Source organism: Mustela nigripes, chromosome 5 (assembly GCF_022355385.1).
Source record: "Mustela nigripes isolate SB6536 chromosome 5, MUSNIG.SB6536, whole genome shotgun sequence".
Classification (NCBI taxonomy): Eukaryota; Metazoa; Chordata; class Mammalia; order Carnivora; family Mustelidae; genus Mustela; species Mustela nigripes.
Window position 1 is genome coordinate 59716227 of NC_081561.1, and position 19556 is coordinate 59735782.

The window sequence follows — 19556 nt, forward strand, 5'->3', positions numbered from 1 at the left end:
GCAGAGAATGAGCCTCTCTCTGTGTGAAGTGAAGTGATGTTCACAGGGCTCAAAATCAAGACCTTGACCTCATTAGCTCGATGTTCTGGTCAGTGGGCTTGCGGAAATGTGTTGTTGTTAATTAAGTGCCCATTTATTTAATCCCTGTTCTTGTGAAATGCATGCATCTGCCTTCCCCTTCTCTCCCCAGGGACTATAAATTCCTGGGGGCACAGCAGGGGGTAGAGCAGGACGGGGAAGGGACCAGCCTGGGGTCACCCAGACCTGGATTCCATTCACTTCCTGACTACTCTGACCCTGGGTAACCTTACTGAGCCTGGGATTGGGTAAAGATTACGAGCTTGGCACTGCGCCTGGCACGTAGGAAGCTCTCAGTAAATTATAGCCATTATTATCATACTGTTAATTATTGTTTTATTCTATCAACTGAAGAATGATTTTCCATTGCTCCTTCTTGATTCTTCAGAGGCAGCAATTTGTAGACGGGCGTTGTCCAAAAGAACTTTCTGCCACAATGGGAAAGTTTAGCATCTGCACCGTTCAGTGTGGTAGCCCCTAGCCATGTGTGACTACTGAGCCCTTGAAAGGAGGCTGGTGTAACTGAGGAACCGAATTTCTGCTGTATTGAATTTTAGTGCAAAGTTAAATACAAAAGCCCCTGATTGATTTTTTTTTTTTAACTTTATGATGGTGCAAAAGTGACACGCATTCAGGAGAAACCGTATTTCGAATTTCGAACTTGGCTCTTTGCACAAGCTAACAAGAGGCAGTAGAATGTTCTCTCATGATGCTGGGCAGGGGCAACCACAGCTCCCAGTCAGCCACGCGATCACAAGGGCAAACAGCCCATATGCTTACAATGATTCTGTCCCCGTATGGCCAATCTGTTTCTCACTTTCAATACAGTATTCAGTAGGTTTCATGAGATATTCAACACTTTATTATAAGATGGGCTTTGCGTTAAATGATTTCGCCAAACTGTAGGCTAATGTAAGTATTCTGAGCACGTTGAAGGTAGGCGAGGCTAAGGTTGTAACTCCTTAAGTCAAGGAAGATCTCTAGTCTCATGAGTTTAGTGGCTCCTGTATTGCTCTTTTCAGGTGCAGAGGCTAAGAGCTCAGGCTCCAGGGTAGAAGGCCTGGCTTCCCATCCTGCTTCCTAGCTGTAAGACTTCAAACCAGTTCCTCAGCCTTTCCGGGCCTCTGCTTCCTCATCTGTAAATTGTGGGTATTATAGTAGAGGACTCTCCCCTTATCCATGGTTTCAGTCATCCATGGTCAACCACGGTCCAGAAGCAGGGTGTCCTCCCCCAGGCATGAGATCAGAAGGTCCATGGCAGCCTACCGGTATGTCACAGCGCCTATGCCATTCCCTTCACTTTAACTCATCACACAGGCATTTACCGTCTCACTCATCACAAGAAGGAGGGTGAGTACATTACAATAGGATATCTGGAGAGAGAGCGAGAGAGAGCACATTCATGTAACTCTTTATAACCGTATGTGGTTACATTGTTCTGTGTTGTTAATTATTGTTGTTAATTTCTTTTTTTTTTTTTTAAGATTTTATTTATTTGACAGAGATCACAAGTAGGCAGAGAGGCAGGCAGAGAGAGAGGGAGAAGGAGGCTCCTTGCTTAGCAGAGAGCCGGATGCAGGGCTCAATCCCAGAACCCTAAGATCATGACCTGAGCTGAAGGCAGAGGCTTTAACCCATTGAGCCACCCAGGCGCCCCTGCTGTTAATCTCTTACTGTGCCTAATTTATGAATTAAGCTTTATTATAGGTATGTATGTGTAGGAAAAAAACACAGTGTGTGGAGGTTTCAGTGCTACCCATGGTTTCGGACATCCACTGGGAGTCTTAGTGGGTATCCCCCCACTTATAAGTGGGGACCACCATCCTGACGTCCTAGGGTGGTTGTGAGGATTAAATGGGTTAATCTGTATAAAGTGCTCCATTTTGGAGGTGCTTAAGGAATGTTAGCTCTTACTATTGTTCTCTCGAGCACTAATGCGGGGTCTATAACCCCTGCACAAGATGGCATGGCCTCTGTGTGGACATCTTGAGGACCTCTGTCTGCTCCTGCTCAAGGAGCCCAAGGCAGAGAAAACCAGCATGTACTGACCAGTGAGGAAAAGGAACCCTGGAATGTGTAGAAGAGGAGGTAAATGGGCAATGCTCCTCTCCCCACAGCAGTGCTGGGCTCCTCGCCCTTCTCCAGAGGGTGTGGCCAGCAGGAGGCAGGCTCATCCTCCGGTCCTGGGGCTCTGAGGGCAAGGTAGCCAGAGAAAGGCAGTTCAGGTGGGCTCAGGGGCAAGGGGCTTTCTCCATCTCAATTTCCCGGGTGGGGGAGCCATAGAAACTAGCTATGTCCCTTCTACACCATCTCCAAACATGGACACGATCTGGACCACCTGCCAAACCCAGTCAGAAGAGACCAGAAGTCAGGACGGCTCTCCTGGAAAGCTTCTAAGAAAGCATGAAGATCTGGGTCTGGTGCCAGAGCCCTGGAGCGGGGTCTTTGGAATTCCCCCTTCCTTCTCACCCCGATGAGGAACTGAATGCTTCCATTTCAGGGAATGGGTGCAAGCCTGTGTCCTTTTCCCCTCAATTTCTTCCTCCCCAGGGGTGGAAGGGCCATGTGGGGATTTCCGGATCCTGGGACTTCTTGGTGCCCCCAGAGGCATAGCCTCAAACTCCCCCCCAAAATTCATCAGCATCAGAAGCTGAGGACCCTCCGAAAGGCTGGCAGTTCCTGCCTTCATCCTGACTCACTCCTCACCTGTCCCACACTCGGTAGGAAATGAAAGGATCTGAAGGCGCTGTCCAAGTCTCCTCTGGGAGGTGGCCTGAGAGAAGACCTCCTCCTTCTTCCCCAATGTCTGGGACTCCTGCTTCTGCAGCCAGGAACAATCCACACTTTGGAGCCCCAGAGGAATGCCACAGTCCTGTGGGACAATCTTCAAAGACAGGGGATGGGGCAGGGACCATCTTTGTTCCACTTCCCTGATTTCATGGTAAGAGATAGGAGGAGGCAGCCAGTTAGACTCCAGGAAGGACTTCCTAGGGTGGGAAATAAGAGATTGTGGGGGGTAGGAGCCAGTTATATTCAATCCCTGAGGAAGAGTGAGCTGATAAGAAATCTGGGATTTAAAATACACAGACTACGTGGTTGTTATGATCTCTCAGTTAGCTGGATCTGGAGTCAGACAGACTGAGGTTTAAATCCTAGCTATGCCACCGACTGGCTGCCTGTGTGACCTTGGGCTAATTGTTTTAATGATGCTTCTCTTCAGTTTCCTCATCTGTAAAATGGAGATAGATTCATCACCCAGGCTCTCCTGAGGGAGGCCTGTGGGTGAATGGCCCTAGCCCAGTGCCTGGTGTAAGCCAGTTTACGGAGAAGTAGCCAAGTCTGAGCTGGCTGGGGATTTAGGGTACAGTGGATGGGGAAGACCTATAGGAAGCTTGGCTAGGGGTGGAAAGAGTGATCATCATGACTGGAGACAGCCTTGACTGCTGCCCACCAACACATGGCCCTCCTCCCTGTGCGGGGCTGAGACTCTCTGGTACCCAGCCCTGCTCCTACACCCCATCTCAAAACAATCATGGGGGAACAATGAAAGAACTGGGATCCCTCCCTGGATATCTCTGTTCTTCCAGCAGGCCCCCTAACCCATCTTGATCTGGGGGCCTTCATTTGCTCGTTGAGGAAGACCTTCGTGGGGCCAGCCGGAGGGAAGCAGTTTCCAGAAGCCTTACCCCTTCCCCTGCAAGCCCCTCAGGGAGTCCTGAGACAACAGCTGGGGCTGGACACCAGCCTGCCTGGCCTGCTTCAGACCCGAGCTGCTGAGTTGCAAGGCAGGGAGGCCTTTGGTGAGCTGGGGAGACGGCTGTGGGTGGGTCTGCAGGGGACCCATTTCCCACCAGACTCAAGAAGAAACTGAAAGCCCATCTGGAGCTCTCAGCAGGGACAGGAAAGAAGCTGGCTGTGCACAGCACGCTCTGTGGCATCAGCTGGCTCTAACTGATGCACCTTTGAGGGACTCCCTCCCCCGCACCTCCCGACAGGGGTGAGAAGGACTCTGGCCACTGGACTTTAAACAGCCTCCCCAAACCAGCTCGGGTCAGACGCCCCACTGCCAAGGAGGGAGACCAAAAGATGGTGAGGGCTTGGGAAGCTCGGTGCTGTGTGATCCAGTGGGTGTCTTTAATTCAGGTTTAGGTTCCTGAATATAAAGGAACAGCTCTCTGTCCTAAGACGCAGGCTCCACCCCTTACTCTAGGGGTTCCTTGGGCGCAGGGCTGTGTTCCCCATCTTATAGTCCTGGGAGATGGGACCCATCAGCTTTGCCTTACTCTCACTGTATGAATAAGACCAATGTGATTCCAGAAGGGCAAAATCTCTAATTTGTGGTTGTCCGGGATCTGAGAGTGATCCATTACCAAGGAGGGTAACTCTTTCCTGAAAAGCTGCAGACTCCTGGAAGCAAACTTGGTCTTCCCTAGATCTCTTTCTTCCCCTTGCCTCTGCCTGCCCTTCCGGGGGAGGAGCTGGGTGCTCGGCCGGGCACTACAGGACCAGGTATGTGGCTGGGGCGGCCCCTCCTGTTCTCCCCCACTCCCATACCTGTCCCTCACCCCCAAGCCGGCCCCTCCGGCCTCTCTGCAGCTCTGTCTTGCCCAGGGCCGCCCCACCCTGGACCCCTCCTCCCTCCCTCCTTTGCTCATAGAGGAGGGTGCCCAGATGCCCACTGCCAGGCACAGAGGATAAAAATACCCAGTGGAAAAACACGTGGCCCCAAGTTAAACATTAACCTGTTAGACCTGGCATTCTGGCCATGGTGTCCCTTCCCAGGCTACCTGGCCACTAATGTGCAGCTGCTGACGGTGTCCTTTCTCCCTGACCATCACCGTGACTCTCAGACATTCACCCACATACTCTCAGCAGGAAGCACCTCCCTGAGGACCCCAAGCACGAGTCTGGACAGCACCTGTCTGGACTGGGAACTGTAGGGCGAGGGAAGATGACCCTCCCTCTATTCAGCCTGGAGTCTTCCTTGAAACTCTCTGAGCTTCCAGGTCAGCCCAGCTCCCGGATGAAAGCGGTGCCACGGACCCTCCTCGACGGCAAGAGCCCGGCTCAGAGAGCCTGGGTTCCTCGGGTTGTCCATCCTTCTGCTGCAAAGCCAAGTTAATTTCAAGTCTCGAAGGAATGATGACCGGTGAAGGGAAGGAGTCGGTGGAGGATAGAGTCTAGCCAATGGGGGTACTCAGGGCTCAGCAAGCTGGGAAGCCACCTGGAGGAGGCGTTGGGAGAGGCAGGCAGGACATGTCCCTAACTTATCCTGTGTGTCCAGCTTTGATGTTTGCTGGGGCTGGGGAGACCAGAGGGACAACTGTGCCCACCCAGCTCCATCGACACATCTCAGAACCTTCTAGATCCTACTCGTGGGCATCCCCACAGCTGCCTGAAGCCCCTATTCTCACACCTCTGGGGTCCAACACCCCGGGCTTCTAGGAAATGCCTGTGCAGCAACCTTGGGCGTGAGCCAAGTGCCCCATTTTCTGTCAGGGAAGCTCAACTATGCACAATTTAAAAAGAGTAAAGTCCATCTGGTGCAGCACGACTGCCCCATCATTCTGGCTGGCTGGAGGCCAGTGGGCCCACTTGGAGCCCAAAAAGGATTTGGGGGGCCCGGGACCAGGGAAGCACTCCTGGCCTCTTCGATGTCCATGGCAGCCTCGCAGCACCACTGTGGAAGGTGTATGAATGTTAATTTTGAAGGGGAAGCAGAGGGTTTGAGTGGAGATCAGCAGCCCTTGCTCTCTTCTCCTGGGGCAGTGGAAAGCTGTCCCTCTGGGGATTGGCCTCTGCTGGCCCTTTCTCCGGGGTGAGAGTCCAGCACTGGACAGAGACTTGGGAGGCCTGGCACCTGGCCTCAGGAGCAGTCAGGCTCCCCCAGGCATAGGAGTTCCCACCTAGGACCGTCCCCCAGGCTCCTGGAGATTTTTTTCACCAGGCTGGCAGTTGCTGCACCCAGACAGGGCTCTGTCGACCCAGCAGGGCCACACAGGAGGCCCCATGGGCTTTAGAAGCCTGGTTTAAAGCCCGGTTCTGCCACTTAAGCAGCCATACTGTCTTGTGTGTGTTACTAAGCCTCTCTGAGCCTCAGTTACCTATGCGATGGGGACATTTATGTCCAGCTCTCAAAGTTTCCCAAAGATTAGGTTTGCCTATCCCTCTGTTAGTGCCTGGCAAATGAAATTATTTCATAGGTGGTTGTTCTGGTTAGTTTTTCTCCCCATCCTGGGCCTCAGTTTCTGGATCTGTAAAATGAAAACAATCACACCACACCCACAGGACTAGGCGAGCTGCTCTCTGTATTGTTGCCCGCAGACATCGGTCCATAACTGTCGGCACATCTGTTACCTGTTCCCCTCTCTGCGCCTCAGTGTCCTCACTGCATTCTCTAAGCCCCCCACTGGAGGTCCAGGGCACTCACCACCAGCTGCCTGAACACAGTCACACACCCTGCTCGTCCCCCCTCTGGCCGGGGCCACCACTGCCTCATATCGCCGCCATTATCGTGCTGACATTTGCTTTGGCTCACAGAGCAATTACCTGTTAAATTGAACAAAGGCCGAGAGAGACGCAGATAACAGGTCAGCCAGAGGCCCTGGCTTTGGAGAGAGAAGCGGGGAGAGGTGTTAGCCTGAGCCTTGACCTCAGGCCCGAGAAACCAAGCCAGTGATGTCGGGAGGGGGGTGTGAAGTGGGCTCAGGATTAATTTCCCCCAGCTGAGGAGCCAGAGCTGAGTGGAAAGGAGGGATGTTTGCATCTGGATGCCATCTGGATGGGGGCGAACGCCGAGGGGCCACTCGAGGAAATGCCTGAGCGGCAAATCCAATCCTGCAAAGAAATTGCCGGGCCCTTGAAATGAATGTCTGAGGGAGAGGAATGTGTCTGGGAGTGCTGGTGCTGGTGGGGAGACCTGGTTAGGGAAGGAAGCCAAGGGGGAGAGGAAGGCACCAAGCCTAAGGGCCTCTGGGTGAACAGGTTTCCCTGGCTGGTGGTCCCCAGAGGGCACTGAGCCTGGATCTCTGGGCTCGGGGTCATGTGGGCAGGGTCTCCAAACACACAGGGGGTCCACATCACTCAGAATTCTGGGGCTTGTTCTTTGTAGCCCTCTACCCATTTGCCAGACCCAGGCCCTGGAATGCTGCGGGGGTGCTGCTACCCTTAGGGTCAACAGCCTTGTCCGCTCCCGGCACACCTTTACGGCAGGCGGCTGCTGTATGCAGAGCCACAGGTGCAGAAAGCCTAGACTCTCAGGTGTGGATCAGCATAGGGTGGTAGCTTTAGGTACTGACAGACTCAAGTTCAAATCCGTTCTCTCCTTCGACAGGCTTTCACAAAATTTCATCCTCCATTTTCTCATTTGTAAGAGTATAATCTCGCCGCTTCTTGGAACTTCCTGGGAGTGGACCAGTGCTAAACCTAAGTGGGGCTCCAGAGCAAGGCAGGACGTCTGGGAGATCCTCAACCCTCCATGGGCTGGAGCCTGTGTATCTCCCCCACAACCTCCCGCCACTGATGCAATAAGGTAGGCACCACCCCAAGCCCTGCCCAAGGGAGGTGCGCTCTGATGCAACCCCAAGGGGGTCGGGAGACACACTCCCCCAAAGTCAGCTGACAGCTGCTGACACGTGGGCCTTCTCCCACGGCTCCACGGCATGCCAGGCCGGGCAGGCACACACCAGTATGCGTGCTTGCCTGCCTGTGTGTGTGTATTTGCATGCGCGTGCAAGTGTGGGTGTGTTTGTGCATGTTTTCACATCTGTGGCTGCGCGCATGTGCTCCTATATTTGCCTGTGTATATTGTGTGCTTATTTGTATGTGTTTTGGGCAGAGGCCTGTGTGTTTTATGTATGAAAAGTGTGTGCGCATGTCTGTGTGATGACGTGTGAGTGAGAATGTGATGCAAATGTGGGTTGTATGTTTATGGGTGTAGATACGTATATCGACACATTTGTGTGTTTCTATGTGCCATATGTATACACGCTATGTGAGTCCACGTATGTGTGCATATGTAATGTGCTGGGTTTGTGTCTGTAAATAAAGCATGTGTTTGTATCATGTGTTTCCGTGTTAACATATGTTTGTGGCTAGAATGCATCTGTGTGTAATTGGCATGCCTATGTGTTACGTGTGGACGTGTGTGTGCCTGTGTGCTCAGATGTAAGCATGAAAGGCAAGCGTGTTTGTCTGTATGGGTATATTACATGCTTGTGTGGAAATGTGTGTGCATGATTAGCATATGTGAGTAATGTATCTATATGTTTGCATATTTGTACGCATAACGTGTGTGTCTGTAGGAGGCAGCCTAGCCTGTTAGGAACAGCCCTGGGCTTGCAGCCAGAGGAAGGGGTTCAGACCCGAGAACTTGGACAGTGACGCCTCGAGGCACTTCTTTGGCCTTTCGAGCTTCTGGAGGCCCAGCTGTAACCATACCAGCTCTGCTCCCTGCCCTGCCTCCCACCTGTCAGGCCTGCAGTCGGAGCAACACGTGGACTAGCAGGCAGCTGAGGGCAGGACCATCCCGCTAAGTGCTGGGAGATCTGCTGGGTCGGGCCCGCCTCTAGCATTGCAGGGCAGAGGACCTGGGGCCTGTCCTCACCCTGCGTACAGTCTGGCTGCAGAGACAGAAGTCAGCAAGAGCACAAGGAAGGGCCTGGCGGAGTTCGGCATGAAGATGGGCTCCTAGGGGCCCGGAGGGGCCAGGTGGGCACAGACCCTGCAGTGGAAAGAGCCAGGGTTTAAATACCGGCTCTGCCACTTCCTTGACCTGGGATCGTGGGAGAGTCACTTAACCTCCCTGTACCATAATTTCTTCATCTGTAAAAGAAGATCTGCTCTGAGGGTTGTTGTAGGGACGAAGTGAGTTCATACACGGAAAGTACTTAAAGAGGGCCTGGCACATAGGAAGGGCTCAACAGATGGTAGGTATAATAAAGCGAGGAGCCACTGAATTCCTCCTAAGTACGTAGAAAATTAAGTGAACGACCGAAAGAACCATTATCAATTGCAGAGAAAATAAAACGTTATGGCCCTCCCCCCAAAAAATCAGTTTACTAAGTGGCTCACCGCTGGATGTCAATGCTTTCACGAGGTCACATCCATTCTCATCTAACCAGAATGACATGGGGATTATGGAGGGGGAGGGAGGGAAGGCTGCGCCTAGGAGTGTGGCCGCAGGCACCAGAAGAATCTGTCATGGCAAGTGAACGTGGTCACCTCTGCCGAGGGAGTCTGTTGTTTTTACCTTACAGAACCTTACAGAGCCGAGTGACTCTCAGGTGACTCATAGGCGACTTTGATACAGATTTTTAAAAAATCCATTGAAATTCATCAAGTAGAGACCTGTGCCTGTGGTCAGGTGTGCCTGAGCTCTAAGTACTGGACGGGGTGCTGTGGGCTGTCCGTCTCAGCAGAGCGCAAGACAACGCCAGCATGAAGTCTCAGGACCAGGGTTACGGTGAAGAGGGTGTGGCTCTCCCTCCCCCACCGCACCTGGGGATGACTTTCTGTAAGAGCAGGGGTGGATGTCCTGGCAGCTCCTCTCTGGTTTTCCAGTGATGCTGACGGCGGACCATTAGGACTCCGGCTGCCTTCCCCTGCCTCTCTGCTGCCTATTTAGTTATCGGTCTAAATGCATGGGTGAGAAGAAATGTAAGGAAGAGTCACGAGACCTTCTGCTGGTCCTGGAGTGCCACTGTTCTAAGCCTTTAACATATCTTAACTCATTTAATCTTCACACCCATCCTTACAAGGATCTGTTTTAATTTCCATATCAGAGATGAAGAAGTGAGGCCCAGAGAGTTGTTAGGTGACATGCCTAAGGCCATGTAACAGAGCAAGGACCTAAACTCAGGTGGTCTGACCCTGGAGTCTGTGCTCTTCACCACTGAAGCTTCTAGAACGTGTGAAGGAGCAGGGCGGAGAAAGAGATGCTACACCTGGCCCAGGGCTTTGGGAGCCATTGGCAGCCAGGCCACACCGCATGACCCTGTTGGACAAGACAGGGAGAGGCCAGGTCCTCACGGGGGTAGGGCCCGCGTCGCCACAAGCACCCTAGCTACTGTTGGATCATCTGTACGGGCCCAGGTGAGTGCTAGGGGAAGGAGAAGCAGGGCCAAGAGGGCTTCGGATTCCAAGCTGCTGAAGTCAGTCCTGAACCAGTCCAGAAACCAAGGCCTGCCCCCCCCCTTGGCCCTTCGTCCCCATGTGCCTGCCCAGCGTCCTACCGTTCCCACAAGGACCCCACAAACACCCACCAAGTGCTCCCGCTGTACTGGAAAGTGGGCTCAGGCCTTTGAATCCTGGCACCTCCTAGTTTTGTGACCTTGGGAGACAAGTCAATCTACGTTCTGTGCCTCAGTTTCCTCTGCATACACGAAGACTGCACGGCCTCGATCTCATAAGTTTGTGAGGATTAACGAGTTAACACCTGCGAAGAGCTCAGCACGTGCCTGAGCCACGTGCTCAATTCATCTAGCTACTGCTCTGTCCTTGACCTTTGGGGGGTTAAAAATAAGTTGCGATGGAGCTTCAGCCACTTAATCCATAGGAAGGGTGATGAGTAAGAGCTCACCTGTCGACCCCCATGGGATTTTCAGTCTATTGAGGGGAGCTTGGGCTGATGAGGAAGTACTAGACTAAGGCAAAAACGGGGTAACTGTGTCTGAAGGGGAGCACCTAACAGTCTCTGCTCATGGACAGCCAGCCCATGGACAGCAGGCTCAGGGAGGCTTAGAGCAGTCCCTCCTCCTGCCTCCATCAGGAGAGCGGAGCAGACCGGCGAATCCCCAGAGGGGTTGGAGCGCCTGAAGGGGCAGGATGGGCCTTGGACGGAGGTACCCCAGAGGAAAGGGGGGGCGCTCTTCCCAGGCCAGTGAGCAGGGCTCGGGGGAGCCCGGCCCCCTGGATACAAGCATGCAGCCTAGACTTTGCTTGTTCTATTCCACTCTCGGCCAAGTCCCGGCATTCCAGAGCCCCAGAGCCCTCACCCACCTGGCCTCTGTGACAGCCTCTTGTCTTGGATGTGAATAATGCGGCTTAGGACTGCGATCTGCCTCCCGAGGTCTGGCTTCTCAGGAGGAGGGGTGCATGGGTGGTGCTGACCAGGGCAGCAGCCGGCCCATCTCCCTCCCCTAATGAATGTCCAGGTGGTCTAGGGTCTTCCTCAGGCTATGAGTCCCCTGGGCGCACTGGAGAAGGAAGGCCAGGAGCAGCCAGAACCCCAATGTCCGTAACGCCTCACTAGGGGTGGAGGCAGGGTGGAGGCAGGTGGTGGGAGGCGGGACACCTGTGCCCACCGGCCTGCCTCTGGCCCCACTTCTGTTCTGTTGTCCCTCCTGTAAATGTTTGTCACATGTGGGCTTGGTGCCACACCCCATCATGCCCCTTCCTGTGAGCCAGGAGTCATCCCCGCCTCACAGATGAGGAAGCAGAGACTCTGAGAAGTTAGTAAGAGGGCTAGAAAGAAGCAGAGTGGGGACTGGAGGCTTTGCTTACTAGCCCCCCCTTCGCCTTCCCTCTGAGGCTCGAATGACAGGAGAAATCTTGAGAACACTCGCTATGTACTTGCTACGTGCCAGTCATTACCTCACAGTGCTACGTGTCCCCACGCCTCCCAACCTCACGTCACAGAGATAAAGAGCTTGCCCCAGGTCACACGGCTCAGAGCCGAAGCGCTGGCTTTGAACCCAGGAATTCTGGCTTCATCTCACTCCTGCTCCCACCACTCCCAGACAGATGCCAACACCTCAACCCAGGGCCACACTGGGCTACTCTCCTTCCATGTGCTGTGAAGAATGCTAACAGATCTCCCGGATAGACTGAAAGGGAAAAAGCCAAGTAACAGAAGAGTGTGGTCCGGAGGCCACTGTTTGTATGAGGGAACCCGAATAACATAGCCTTGGCTGACCACGGGAGCTGGGAGCCCTGAGGCAGGGGTGTGGCAGGCCCCAGATGTGTGGCCTCAAGGTGTGAGAGCTGGTGTGACCTCCGAGCTTTGGCAGACACAGGACACAGGGGCCGCAGCCCAGGGTGGCACTGGCTTATTGGCCGGTCTGGAGATTGTGACATCAGGCTGGAGAAGGTCCTGAGGGAGATACCGAGGGGAGGACCCTCAGGGGTCTCAGGGAGCCTTCGGTCACACACATAGCTGACAGTACCAAGCTTAGGATCGAGGGAAGTGGGGACATGCCAGGAGGCATGGTCAGGCCCTGTAAGAGGCTGGGATCAGAGGGCTCCAGCGCCTTCCTAGGGTGCTTTTTTAAAGCCTAATTCCCCAGGGCATCTGGGTAGCTAGCTCAGTTGGTTAAGCAACTGGCTCTTGATCTCAGCTCAGGTCTTGATCTCAGGATCTTGAGTTCAAGCCCTGTGTTGGGCTCCATGCTGCATGTGGACCCTACTTAAAATAAAAAAGAGAATAAAATACAGCTTCCAAAGACCCAACGCTTTGAGACCTTAATTTATAAGAAATCCAAAAGAGGCCCCAGAATCCATAGTTTTATTTGATTTAAAAATTATTTTCATATATTTTTGAAAAGGTTGAAAGAACAGAGGAAGGAAAGAGGAAGAGGGGAGGGAGGGAGGCAGGGAGGAAGAACCAAGCAGTACTGAAAAGAATACAGTGGCAAGCAAGTCCCTCTCCTGTATTCCTTCCCGGGGACTGTCCTCCAGGGCCAGCAATAGCTACCTATTTGCCTTCTCTCTGGAGAGATTCTAGAAACACATAGCACCATACTGATGTGTAGAGAGCTGCCTCTTTCTTTTTCATGACGTTGTTGTAAAGAAGATGTATAAAGCTTCTCTGCGAATGTCGATAAACGGCTAGCTTGGGAAAAGGCTGGTTTAGAGAACTTCTTTGGAGCCGACAGCTCTGGATTTGAATCTTGATTCTGACATTGACACGTTTATATGACCTCTCCAAGTTCCAAATCTTAGCTTTCCTGTGCATGACAATGGTAGAGTTTTCATGGAGATTAGAAATAATTTATGGCGAGCTCCTGGTGCCTACTGGGAGTGAATAATGGGGGGATGAGTTTACAAACACAGGCAGAAACGAGAGACCGATCACGACGTTTGAGCTAATACAAAGAGTTCAGACACAGACAGCTTGTGGGGTGAGTCCCTTCAGCTCTGCCCCAGGAAGATTCCCAGGAAGAACAAGGTGGGAGAGAGGGAGCTCCCCTTCCTGACTCCATCAGCAGTGTGGGGAGGGGGCTGGGAGGGCGGGGTTACTTCCTGGAGGAACTGGAGAAGGCTGGCCTGGGCTCCACTTTGGAGGATAATCCTGTGTTGGTCCTCATGGCAGGTGTCCCTAAGTCGGGCCTGGCAGGACTCACGGGGAGACTGGGTCAAATGTCACAGGAGCTTCCGCTAGGCTCAATGCTCCGCTGTCCCTTGGCTTGGTGGCTCCAGGGACTGGGACTTCTAATGGGCGCCCTATCCAGGATAGGGCAACACACAGGAGCTAAACAAAGCTTTGTAGAATCACCTCTGGGATCACAAAACTCACTGGAAAAAAAGAATTCCACAGGATTCAGAAGAAAAGCTGGGGGATGGCCTGAGCCAGGAGTGGTTTCAAATTCCAGCTCTACAATTCCCTGGAGGTGTAAATTCAGGTTCGCTCTGTAATCTTCCAAAGCCCCATTCTCCTTTGGAAACCAGGGCCTTCTTTCAAGGATTAAGTGATAGAATGTCTCTAAAGCAACTGGTTTAGGGCAATTATTATTACACAGCAATAATGGTAGCCTAAATTCATGGTTTTCCCCTTTCAAAATGGACAGTTGTTGAAATTCAATTAGTTATATTTGCAAGGGAGTTTGAGCGTTTGTCACTCAAGTTGGGGAAGTTTTATCATGGAGATTTGTCGATAGGAGAGGAGTCTAAGTTACTGTTGAAAAGGCAAATGGATTCTAATTAATTCAATGATTTTTTATTGAGCACCTACCACATGCCAGTCTGGGTCTTAGGCCCTGGGGGTAAAACAGTGTACAAGGTAGGTCCAAATCCCTGCCCTGGAGAGTTTCTTTTCTAGCCTAGGACTAAAGCTCCCGGTCTGGCAAGGAGACTTTTCCAGACTCAAATAAACCCCTTTCGTGGTCTTTCGCCCTTAACAGGGTCAGTAAAGCTCCTTTTGGGTGGGTGCGGGGGGTGGATATGGCCTGGCAAGTAAACTTTGCTGAGCCTGTAAGCACCCACTCTGGGCATGTCTGGCAAGATTCCCACAAAGTAAGGGGCTGGCATTGCCAACAAGAGGCTCCAGGCAATGGTGGAACACCTACCCCATCCTGGTCTCTGTCCAGACTCAGAATGACTCCTTCCAGATGATTATCTGAGGAGCCCTTGGCCTTCTCTGGACAAGTAATGAAGTGGATGGGTAGGGATGAACCCTGTTTCCCAACGGCCAAACTTATTTGGTGCTTCTCTCTCTTGAGTCCCTGGGCTATGTCTCCTCCTTCTTCAGACTGGGGCTCCCCAAGGAGAGAGCTGCACCTCCTCCTCAGACTGGGGTTCCTTGAAGCAAGGCTGTGTTTCCCCCTCAGAATGGAGCTCCCTGAGAGCAGGGCTGTGTCTTCCCCCTCAGAATGAAGCTCCCTGAGGGCAGGGCCATGTCTCCAGTCAGAGTGGAGAATTTCTCCTTTTCCTCCTCTTCCAGGCTCTGGCCTCTAGGGAGAAAGGATGCCCCTCTCAACTCCTGGGGTGATATCCTACAAATTAAGGGTCGAGCTGACTCAAACCCAGCTCTCCTGATGCCAAGCAGAACTCTGCCCCCTACATATGACTTCCTCAAACTCCCAGTCTGGGAGTTTCTAACTAGCTCCAGTGTCGTCTCTGCCCCAGCTGTTCACAAAGCCATTGGGGGCCTGGCTGCCAGGCTAGGCAGCCTGGGGAAAAGGGGCAGTCTAAGGACTGGTACTTTATATCTCTCTCCTCTGTGGGAGCCATTAGGCAAGTGATGCATTTACTTTTCTGAGGCCCTCACTATTTAGCTACAGGATTAGTTCTAGTCCATTTACTCACCAAGCCCACTGGCCAAACGCTGTGACCAGAAAAGCACATCTCCCTTGTATAATAAATGTTTAATAATGACAATTGGGATTGACCAGAAAATGCCCCGGTTGGCAGTCCCAAAGCCACACAGGCTCCAGGGAACGATTAAAGTTCAGTTCCACCACCTCCTCCCCCCCAATCTGCTTGCCTCCAGGCTCTTTGGGCCCTTTGGGCACCAGCCCACCCATGACAACAGAGCTGGCGGGAGTGAATCCCACAGCCACTCCAAGGGCCTCTGTTGTGTTTTTCTATAGTCCTGCCTCCTTCGGCCTGGGAGCTTCCCCTCTGACTGGGGCTCCCTGAGGGCAGGGCTTTGCCTCCCCCTCAGACTGGAGCTCCCTGAGGGCAGGGCTGTGTCCTTCCTGGGGGTTCGTGAGGGCAGGGCTGTGCCTCCCCCTTAGACTGGGGCCCCCCAAGTGCAGACCCTTCAGACTGGGGCTCCCTAATGACTGGACTGTGTCCCCCCCTCAGACTGGGGCTCCCTGAGGGCAGGGCTGTGTCTCTCTCTCAACCCCCAACCACAACCGAGCCTGGGATCTAACTTCTGTGCGTCTTCCCACGCAGCCCAACACAGAGCTAGTGCCACCTGAGGCTGCCCTGTGCCCAGGCCCCAGGCTCAATTGCAAACAAAGACCAGATCTGTGTGACTGCTGGCAGGTGTTAAAGAGAACCCCACTCGGCCCTTTAGGAATTAGTCTAAAATATACGATTGTATTTCAGGAGCCTTAAGGGTGTTTCTGAAACCTTGGGGCCCAAGACAGTTATAACATATGTCCATTTTAGACTTTGGAAAATAGGGCGCTATAATTGGAAAAGTTAGCAAAGCGCTAAGTACAGGGAGCCGGTCTCTTTACATCTCAAATACCAGGTATTTAGGTGGCTTTCTTGGAACCTGGCATTAGGGACACGTGTGAACGGGCCAGGCTCATTTCTGGGGAGTGAGTGGGAGCAGCGGGTGAAGGTTGGCCGGGTGGCGCTGTCTCTGGGCCCAATGCTAGCTAGCATCCCTGCTGCCTGGCACGTGGACCCTAGAACCACCTACCCTTTTTCCTTCCTCTTCTCTTCTAACCTGGGCTTTCTGAGGTTCCCAGGAACACTTCCTAGACTCGGTTCTGGGGCTTGCACCCTAAAGCGTTCCAGGTTCTGGCCTTTTCTCCAAGGGTGGAATATGGGACTCCTGTTGTCTGTCAGCACCCAAGGGCTGGTGCCAGAATGTCTGAGTTCAAGTCTTCCCATCCCCACTTAGGCAAGTTGCCTAACCTCTCTGGGCCATGATTTCCTCATCTATAAAATGGGATGAAAGTTCTAAGACTTACCTCCCAGGATTGTTGAGATGATTAATGCAGTCACTTCCCTAAAGCACTTTGCACAGTGCTTGGCACATAGCAAGAACTCAAGAATGTCAGCCACTGTAATTATATTTTAAAAGGGTTAACGTATGTCTAAAGCAATCTTTCATGAGACCTAGACTCTCTGCTGATCCTGCCCTTGATGGAGACCCTTCTGTACCTCTCCCACCATGACCTCGTGTTGGGATCCAGGTAAGTTCCTTTTTGTCATTGTCATTCATTCGCTCTCCCATTCCTTTATTCCTCCAACATTTACTTAAGTGGGCACAGAGGAGGCTATTGTAGACACAATTAGCCTTTGGCTGCCAAACGCTGCCCAATCCTGATCTAACTGATAGGGCACGTCAACAGCTTTATGGAAAAGCATGGGTGGTCCTTGGAGCCCGCCCCCATTGAAGAAGCAACAAATCCAAGCGGGAAGGGAAAGGAGGAACACCTGGCAGGGGTCGAGGGGAGGGCTTGGGGTTCTGGAGGGAAGAGTAGCCACTCCTACATATTTCCAGAGCATTAGCACCTTCCCAGGTGTAAGGAAGAGACATTTGGTGTTTTCATGTAAAAGGAAGCACAGTGGATTTCGTTTTTCCGACAGTACAAAGGGCCTGGGGCCATCCGCCTGTGTTTCAGTTACCTCGTGCTGCATAACAAGCTACACCAAAAGCTAATGACTTAAGACAACAATTATTTATTTGATCCCAATTCTGCAGTTGCAACAGGGCAGGGCAGGGACAGCTGGTCTCTGGTCCACCCCTCAGACTGTAGGATTTACTTCCTGAATGGCTTCACTCACATGCTGGCAAATGGGCGCAGGATCCCCTGGGGCCGAGGGCAGCGCCTCAGTTCTCCTCCATGTGGCCTTGCCTTATGGCTATGTCAGGCTTCTCAAGATTGGCAGCTGGGTTTGGAGAAGAGGCATCCTAAGAGTTAGGGTTCCAAGAGGACAAGACCCGCTGTGCAAATGCTTGCCAAGTCTCTGCTTATAGCCATCACACTTGCTAAGGCCCCAGGGGCCAAAGCAAGTCACATGGTCAAGTCCAGAGTCATTGTGAGCAGAGGTCACTCAAGGGTGTGAATACTGGGAAGGATGATCTATTAGAGACCACCAAAGTAAGAGTCGACTAAAACCTGGCGTTTCCAGTCTCACCAGTGACCAGATACATCTAGATGTGGCGATTCCACCACACTCATACAGTGAGCACATAAATTCAGCTGCCAGGACAAAGAAATTCCCAAATACAGAGGCTTCAACAGAATAAAAGTCGATCGGTTCTACATATAACATCCAACTAGGTAGTTCAAGGATGATCAGTGGCTTAATCATGTCAGGTACACACCACACCTGCCTTCAAACTTGTCGTTCTGCCTTCCTCAAGGTTGTGCAGGTTTCTTCGCGTGGTCCAAAATGACTGCTCCAGTTCCTGTCATCACATCTGCATTCCAACAAGTGGTAAACGGAAAGGTGAAAGGGAGTGCTCCTTCCTTGCAATCTCCTTGACCAGGACCTAGTCATGGGCCACATCTAAACTGCAAGAGAAGCAGGAAAATGTAGTCTTTGGTGGAGACCAAAACTTCTATCACCATAGAAGAGGAGAAGAGATATAAAGGAGTAATTGGTTGTCTCAGTCATAGGATACAAATGACCAGCCCCAGCACATTCGGTCTGCCAATCTTGTGAGTTAGAAGGGACCATATTCCTGACAACAGGAGCAGAGATTTTAAAAATGACCTTGAACTATGGCTCATGATATAAAGAGAAGGGTGACCCATGGGTGGCAGGCAGCCTGGGCTTTGCACCATCAGAAGCCAGCTGACCTCCTAGGAGCACCATTTCCTATTGGTTCTATCAACTTCACTGCCATGGACAGCCCTTGAGCATCTCCAGCGCATGGCAGGGGAGGGTCCCCGGAGAGACTACTCACAGTTCCAAAGAGGATGCCATAAACTCTCCACCAGATCCCAAAGCACTGGGTGTGTGTGGGCTCCAAAGGGCTGGACAGAGTTCCAGGATGTGGGGGCCACAGTGGATTCCCCTAGTGAATCTGAATCCCTGGCCTCAGAGAGCAACTCTGGTGCCAACCCCCATCCTGCCCCCTCCACCAACCACCCCTCCCTGCCCCCGTCCTCCAGCTAACTGGCAGCTGTGAACAGCTGGCCAGAGAAGGCAGCTCAGGTGGCTGCTGATGAGAGGCTGACCCGAGATTTGCCGGCTATCCCTGCCCACACACGGGGGCTTCTCCTGCCTCAGCTCTGCCAGCAACCTAGCCATGTGTCTCCCACCAGACCTGGGGCCCTGACTGTCTGTGTCAGCTGCGTAGCTTTCTTTGCTGCATGTCATCTCTCCCCAGCCTTCTGCTCCTTGATGGAAGGCTCTTCGCTTCAGAGCCACAGCAGTGGGCACTTGGTCAACCGTGGGAGAGGACTCATAGCCTCTGAGCAGTCCAGTGGCACAGCTTCCAAGAACAGGGCTGCAGATACAAGAGTTCTAACCCCGGGGCTTGGAGACCAAGGTGGGCCCATAGCCCAGTATCAGTATGAGGCAAAAGCGCAATGAGGGCAGACGTGGGAGGCAGCTCGAGGACAAGTCCCACAGCCTGAGCAGCAAACTGGTTCAGCCCTGGAAACTTAACAGAAGTCAATTCATTCAGGAGAAGGAGCCAGAAAGGAGAGGGCAGGCGCAGAGACCCTCCTGGTGGGGGATGTCCCCATTAGAGATTGTCTAGTTCAAATAACACGCCAGGTGGGGAGGGAGAAGTCAGTTTCTCAGAAACACAGATTAGGAAGCCGGTCAAGCCCCACCTCCTCACCAGGCCTTTAGGACAAAAGAGAAGTCATGTAGTGAGAAACCATCCTCGCTCTGCACGCAGCCCCTCCCAGCACATCGCGGTTCTGTGCGGCATTCACATCTGTGAGATAGAAAGCGTGACCAGGATAGGTGGGTGTGGACAGCACACCCAGAAGGAGAGGGACAAATGGAAATGTGTTCAGGCTTACAAACAACCAATGAGAGGCCGGGGCAAACAAGTTAGCGTTTGCGCCAATTACCTGCCTTCTTCCTATTTTTGAAAAAAGGTTTTATTCATT

At 52.6% G+C, this 19556-nt stretch overlaps 1 long non-coding RNA gene across 1 annotated transcript; it reads right to left on the reverse strand.

Annotated features, from left to right (window-relative positions):
* Window positions 1-883: 883 nt before the first annotated feature.
* Window positions 884-6595, reverse strand: LOC132017281 (uncharacterized). The gene is made up of 3 exons (XR_009404216.1): window positions 6509-6595; window positions 2785-3065; window positions 884-1451 (listed from the first exon to the last, which is right to left on the reverse strand). It is a non-coding gene; the product is annotated as an uncharacterized LOC132017281 (long non-coding RNA).
* Between the last annotated feature and the right edge of the window lie 12961 nt (window positions 6596-19556).